The following is a 7852-nucleotide window of genomic DNA, read 5'->3' as shown; positions in this document are numbered from 1 at the left end:
ACATATTTTTTATATTTGATTTATGTCACTGTATTACTGATATTTGTGATTATTGATGGGTTTAGTTACAAATATGTGTTACAAAAATTTCTTTGATCCTATATTGGTATTATGATGGACCAAATTGTTTCGAGATATTTCAATTAAGGTAGCAAAAGTTTGTGCACAGTAAAATTTCATCTATGTACGGTTCAAAAATATATGTGGTCCAAGTGAGAGATTGTTAGTAATTTATATTTTATGAATTCACATATTTCTATTTCTATTATATAGAAATGTGATGGAGAGGACAATCACTGGCAAAACAGTTATTATACCAATCGTACAAGGGAAAAAATATAATTATGATTTGTTAGCCATCATACAAAAATTTTATGTTCATTCTAGAAGCTTTACTTCACTCTAGAAGTATCTTCATCTCTCCACTCTCTCACTCTCCGCCATAAAATCTCATTACAATGTGAGTATCACTGAAACCAATCGAATTCAAACACAAACCACTACTACTCAAAATCAAACACCCAACCCCAATTAATTTTGACTTCGACTGAATCAACCCTTCAAACGAATCTCGAATCACTCATTTTTATGAAAATTCTCTAATTTTCTTAACCAAGGTATGAATTGATGCTTCCTTTTTGGGGTTCTATGGAGCAAAATTCTTTTCACTTTCTTAGTTGGATATTATGATTCTATCTTGTATTTCTTTCAATTCTATCTCTATTAATGTTTATTTTGGTCTTTATTAAGGGGATTGAAACTACATTAAAGAGTTAGTTTGATCAAGGTGGAAGAGTGTATAAATTGACTGGAAACTACATCGGAGGAATTGCAACTGGGTAAGTATTAGTGTTTCTTCAATTTTGATGCTTTGTTTCAGATCTTTTTGAAGTGTAACCTGGTTGCTTCTTTGATGAAAATGTTTGTCCTTTCATAAAGACAATAGATACTTATTTATTCAAATTTTTATTTAGCTGTCAGAAAATTGAATTAAACAAGAAGCAATTTTTAGCCAGGTTGAACCAACAACTTGAATAGGGATTCTTCTTCATGTTCTTTTTTCACTTAAAACTTTTATAGTACTTCTTAATGTTAGTGTATGCGCTTTTAGGTCAAGAGGAATTCTGCATTCTAATCTATTTCAAAGTCCAAACGTTGCTACGGAAGCTTTGAATCTAGCAAGCTAAAGAATTTTGCATCTACATTGGCTTGAAAACATAATACGATTAGGAATAAAATAAGAGTTTTGTTTAGTGGCATATTTTGATTATATTTGAAAGTTAATTTGGTTGAAACCTTTCAAATTGCAAATGATTAACATGTCTCAGAAGTCGAGTCATCCAATTATAAAATATCAGTTTATCTCATAAACATTGATATGTTGTATTAGAGGCCTTGAACTTCTCTTTTGCAACTTGTCAATCAATGCAAACTTCTCCTAGATGAAACATATGTATCTTTAAATTTATAGCTCTCTAATTTCTATTTTTGCACTCCTCAGTTTTAGACTTCTTTAGTTGACAATTGTTGTTTTCTTGGTTTTTGAAGGTATATCTAAACGCCTCGCTGTTATATGGTTTCTGAGATAACAAAAAGTTGACTATTAAGTTAGGTATTGTATCTCCAACACATTTGAAATGATAGATAAAAAAGACTTTGGATTTTGAAGTTTCGAAATGGAGTTATATGTCATTATTCATTGTAGAGAAATTAGAAACTATTGTTTTACGAAGGGGAAGAGCTTGTAAATAAGTTGGCAAAGTTGGAAAGGGATGTCAAAGAATGAGAAGGCGCAAGAATTGACGCTGCGACATTTTTAAAAACTGTAAGCTCTTGAACTCTTTTTGATATTTTTTATCCTAAATAGCAGTAGATTTCTTAATATTTGTTTAGGGTACTTCATTTTTGCAACTGATCGTTGAAATAAATCTCTTATATCTCAACCGCTTGCTGATTATTTGATTTTTATGGCTCTCATTGTTAATATTGTCTTTGTGAATTATGTTGTTCCTCTCTTTTATAATTGAAGATATTGAGAGTGGTAATCAAACTTGTTATAAATTGTATCTCACAATCTTTTCTTTGATCTCATATGACTAGTTCTCCTTTGCACTTTATCGGGTGTGGTTCTCCTTGTAGAAAACTGATATGTTTTTAACAATGTGACCGATAAAAACAACTTTAGTACACTGGATAGACAACATGCAAAATTATAAGTTACCTATTAGAGATACTGCTTCTCTTCCCTTCAAATCTATTGTCCAAAAATTTAATTTTATCCAATTTCTATTGTATAACTAAAAAGAATATTTCAGGAAGTTCCTTCAAGTATAAGAACACTCAGTTATTACAAGTGTTATTCGACAACTTTGAGTTAACAATGCATAATGCATGTGCACAAAGGATATGGGAGTTTTCCTTGCTTAATGTTTGAGTACATTTTCTTTTTGATACACGAGAATGAAATTCAAGCATAAATCTGATTATAATCTAACAAACACTATATTATTTTTGTTTCCCAAAATCTAAAGGCAATTCCTGATATGGGCTATAAGAGTTGTAAACATCTATTTCACAATTTTTCTTTGTTTCATTTAGAAGAAAACTTTGAATCTTTAGCACATGAAATTAGTAACTGCGATACTTGTAATGTAACAAAATATGCTTCAAACTATTCGGTGTATGTCTATACAAAAGGCTATCAATCACTTAATGCTATTAAATTTTTGTCCATTATCATTGTGAGTTTCACCCACACAAGTGAAATGCTTCAATTTAATGGTTAGTCTGAGGTAAAATATGTTTTTGATGTCTTGCTTGAATTTATAATGCTTTTAAAATAATTTTTTCCACAGTCAATCACAGTACAATTGTCTTTAATGTAAAATGTAGACATGGTTAGCATTTTGAGGTGAAACCTTTTTATTTTGATGTTGATGCTATATACTTATATTCATAGAAGACTTATCAATGAGAGACTTGATTATATCTCTAAACTTCCAACCTTTCTTGGCCATGACTTCAAAATTATTGGATAGAAGTGTTTTTTGGGCATGCAGTGATAAAAGAGAAGAATAAACATAAAGCTTGATTCAGTGTCTTTACACAAAAGTAACACATCTTTTAATTATATAGTGATATTTCTAAATCTTTTAAAATTACTATTGATTTAACATTTTAGTTTGTTTTCACATAATAAAAGAAAATTTTGGATATCAAAATTTGATCTGACTTCATGCTTGCCATAAGAAAATGTAGGCAATAATAAGTTATAAGTATTGAACATTATCTTGGGATAGAATGTTTGGTTACTCTACTATACAACTACATCAATGAGTTTGTCTTTGAACACAAATTTGATGACCTTATTTAACAAGAAAGTGATGAGATTAAGAGCCTATTTGATTTAGCTAAATGTTTGTTGATAATAATAGCAGTTTGTAGTTATATTTATATAAAAAAAACCCGTAAAGCACAACTTTACCCTTGGTCATTCCACTCTTCATGTTTCTATATAGTAGAAAAGTCCTCTGTTAAACTTTACTAGCCTGTGCAAATTCTATACTTATAAACTAAATTTCTGAAATAGTTTATATCCATATTTTTGAAAAATAGTAACCTGACATGATACCTTAGTCACAGGGATTATCGGAGAGTTTCATTTTATTGTTGAGTTAGACATATCATGTAAATTACACTTCGACAAAGATACTATAATCTTATGTAGCCATATTCTTTTTATTTGATAAGTTGAAAGTGATGTAAGTGAATCTTTTCGTTGGATCTCGATATGCGAGCTATATTTGTACTATGTAGAACGATGAGATTAGTTACATGTTTGTTAAAAGTGAATAATTTCATAATGAGGGCATTTTAGACTTATACTACGTGTCTTTTCAGATGCGCAGAGTAAGAATGTAGCTATGAGCTCTTTTGGAGTATGATGCGTCTGCTCGGCATTTTATAGGAACAAAAGGACTTTCACCAACTCTTGATTTTTAATGGATAATCTAGAAAATTGTTGGCAGGTAAGAACTGTAGCTTTAGTAAATAAATCTTTTTTGTTCATATCTTATTATGTTTCTAATATTTGAATCTTGTTTTGTGTTGGTGTCTTCACTGTTTCTTATTTCTCTTCGAGTGTATTTTTATGAACTGATTTTATTTTCAAGTTTTTATTCCTTTCCATGAAATATTAAAGCTGGAGTAAGTAGTTCGCGTTGAATGAAAGAAATTTTTCAGCTTATCAAGACAACTGCAACCACTTAAGGATACCAACTTCTATTCTTTTGGAATATACATAGAGCATCTGCTTAAATTTACTGGTAATGATTCGAGGCATTAATAGATTTTAGAAAATGAATTTTGTCATATTTGATGCGCTATCAACTTCTATTCTAATGAGAAATACAGGGAGCATTTGCTCGAAGTTATCATTGGAAAATTTGATGTTGTTTCTAATATACTCAGTCTGATCCCACAAGTTGGGAATGTGGAGGATGAGGCGTACGCAGATCCTACCTCTATCTTTGCAGGATAGAGATGTTGTTTCCGGTAGATCCTCGGCTCAAAAAAAGCATTTTTAAGAACAGGTTTGATAAATACAAGAGTAAAAAGGCTATGCTAAAAATCATTGTATTCGTTCTTCATGTGTACTATGTTCTCTTCTTTGAACTACAATATCAAAGTAGTTGTTCTCTGTGATGTCTGGATTATTGATTAATCTTAATAAACCGTTAAATGACTAGAAGCCAAAAAATTTCAGTTGATTAAAATGAAACTAAAAAAATTGTTTAGGTAGGACAAACAAAAATATGGATGAAGTACATATTGTTTCTAAATTTTTTGGTTAGCCTAATTTAGAGAGTAGCATTGAGAATCACTCTCTTCTAGCAGCTGAAAGGTGGTTACAACTGTATGATTTTTTCTTTTGCAATTTGTGACAATTTACTTTGGTAAATGACATACCATTGTTAAATGAAAGTGTTGATATGTTACTATTTGAAACTGAATATGATGAGGCATAAAATCTTTTGAATTTTAGTCTTTAGTTTGCTCAGACATCTGTAATAGATTTCTTTATCTTCATGATATATTTGCATCAAATTGGTAACTCAGTAATTTAATTTCAAGGGCTTGCTGAATACTTGCAGAAATGTCCACGTGTTATGTCTAGATTAAGTTTAAAATACCGTGGAGTCAAACTGTACAAATATGCATGATAGGAGGTCTGAAAAGGGCAGTAGCTCAGAAAGAAGTGAGATATCACTTATCCCTCCCTATAGCTTAAACATATCCTATATTATCTTTTGTTTTTGTTTTTATTGCAGCTTTGAAACTTTCTTCGAATGGTATTGCTAATGGAAATGTGGCTTTCATTCCATGGAATAGTAACACAATAAGAATTTCCCATTCAATGTCATTTGGCAATGATGATGAATCGTGGAGGTAACTTCATGGTTGAACAGTTTGTCAGGCTTCATGGTGAAGACATATTGCAAGTTCATGACTTTATCCTCTCCTCGGGATCCAGTTTCAAAATGTATAGAGGTTGTTGATGTACTTAAGTTGAAACTATGATGAATTTATTTATCATGCAAGCCTAAAAAATCAAGAAGCCTAAGTTCATTTGTGAAAATATTCATTGTGTATCATTTGAGTTGAATAACTTGTATTATATGAAGACAAATAACTTTTGGAAGAACCAATGAAGTTACTACTATGATACAATGTTATGTTAAGAAATTGCAGCAAAAGCTTGTGATATATTTTTTACTTCTGACTGTAAGTTCTTATTTCCTATTTCTTGTTGCTTCAGTAAGTAGTAAACTATATATATACCTGTAGGATAAATTCTCTGATAAACAGAAGCTTATCTATTTCACATATTTTTTTTTTAGTTTTATTATAAAATGAAGCTTATAAGTTGTTTGGAAAGTTGTATAATGGAGATAGAGATAATAACAGAAAATTAGAAAAACTAAAGCCAAAGTGATTATTGGAAATATTGTAAAATATAAATGTTGTGCCTGTGCTCAGCACAGGCCATACCCTATCTAGTATTAATATATTTGTATATAGATATGTCATCATTTAAAGGAACCGATTTTATAATCTAATAAAGTGTTAAACTATTTGAGGCTAAAAGTAAATTTCAATGAATATAGGGGTTAATTTAAATTAGAATAAACTCATAAACCTTTTCATATGTCTAATGGAGATTTATTGAAATGTGTCTTTTTAACTTGAAAAAGAATGGTCCCTAAATTGGAAGAACGTTTTTTTTTTTTCTCCTCTCTCCATCTCTAAAAAGAACAACTAAAGAAAACAATCTTCAAGGTTTAGAAAATCAAATTCTTCAATAAAGTAATTACAATGGAACACGGTTAGTTCACTTTTCATTCTTATATATTAATATTTATATTTAGTGATTCACTTGAGATCTTGGATAAATTGCTTAAAATTATCTAACACGTTTATACTATATTTAATCCATTGCTGATGTGAGTTTCACTAAAATGTATATCATCTAATTAGCTATGTATTACTATTATCTATGTTCTTTTGGTAATTTAATACTTAGGTGTCATGGAAGTTGTTGATGCCACATGCTTGATTTCTGCCATGTAGATTTGCTTTGCTATAAAGGTTGTAAGTATAATTTTTATTACTAATACAATTTTGACACAAATGTAATTTTTTGTCTAAATGTCTTCAGTTAATATAGTTTGGCTATAGCCGGTGCTTCAAATTAATTTTTAATATTAAAATTATTTTAAAAAGAGAAGCTATTTTATTATAAAGAATTAAATAAATTTTATTTTTATTAAATTAAAATATACATATTCAATTTTTTAACAATCTTATACACAAATAAATAATAATAATAATTAAATATTGATATAATCCCGCAAAAATATTATTGTTATCTTTTTGTTTCTTATCCTGCAAAATAAATAATATGTAAGCATAAAAATAAAAAAAATTATGAAAAAATAAGAAAAAAATCTTAAATGAAACTTAACCACACTTATGAGATATTTTAATTAATTAATAAGGAATCAATTGGTGTGTGTGTGTGTATATATATATATATATATATATATATATATGGAAGAGATATTTTGATATCGAATAAAATAATTTTCTAGTTTTGTTTCCACTTTTTTGAAAAAAGTAAAAATATTTAGCTTCATCCCAACAATAAAAAAATTATTTAGCTTTCATTTAAAAATGATTTTACTGATTTATCTGACACATTAATTTATTATTTTTTTGTAATTTTCTTTTAACTGTTTTCAATGTCAAACAAACTCTTAATATTGATGTCATAGCAAAGGAAGAAGGGCAGTCAATAGCAACACAAGCATTAACGGCTAGATATGACCGTAAACGACGAGTACAAGTAAATATTTTCTTATAATTCTCTTTTTTTTCCTTTCCATGTCATTTTTACGATATAATGTAAAAATAAGATTTATTTCTCAAACCTATATATGTTTCTTTCTTATTTCTGCAGAACAATATACGTTTTTAAATGTTTAAATTGTTACTTGAAATATTTATCATTTCATAAATAGTACTATACTATACTTTATGTAAATGAAGTTGGAGGTATTAATTTTATATTTGATGTAAAGGTGGTGGAAGTATTTTCATTTATTAAGGTTTTGAAAACTTTTCACTTTAATATAGCTTTGTCAACTCTAATAGATCATTTTTTCACAGTAGTTTTAAGTGGCTCAAGTCATACGTAGCCCTTAAAGTTGTTCGTGTAATTCACTTAGATACTTTAATTAGGACTAGTACCTATTGATCACCTCTACTTATTTAGATTTGAATTTTTACTAGT

At 28.8% G+C, this 7852-nt stretch overlaps 1 long non-coding RNA gene across 6 annotated transcripts; it reads left to right on the top strand.

Moving 5' to 3' along the window:
- Positions 1 to 471: 471 nt before the first annotated feature.
- On the top strand, positions 472 to 5758 carry LOC125843587 (uncharacterized). 6 transcript variants are annotated; one of them, XR_007444046.1, is made up of 7 exons: positions 472 to 617; positions 751 to 839; positions 1549 to 1612; positions 1706 to 1825; positions 3901 to 4028; positions 4202 to 4325; positions 5331 to 5758. It is a non-coding gene; the product is annotated as an uncharacterized LOC125843587 (long non-coding RNA). The 6 variants fall into 6 exon arrangements; XR_007444044.1 differs by having other exon boundaries at positions 5154 to 5758; XR_007444047.1 differs by having other exon boundaries at positions 4243 to 5758.
- Positions 5759 to 7852: the final 2094 nt, after the last annotated feature.

Source organism: Solanum stenotomum, chromosome 11 (genome assembly GCF_019186545.1).
Source record: "Solanum stenotomum isolate F172 chromosome 11, ASM1918654v1, whole genome shotgun sequence".
Classification (NCBI taxonomy): domain Eukaryota; kingdom Viridiplantae; phylum Streptophyta; class Magnoliopsida; order Solanales; family Solanaceae; genus Solanum; species Solanum stenotomum.
Note: the sequence above shows the minus strand (reverse complement) of the source record. Positions and strands in the feature narration are given on the sequence as shown.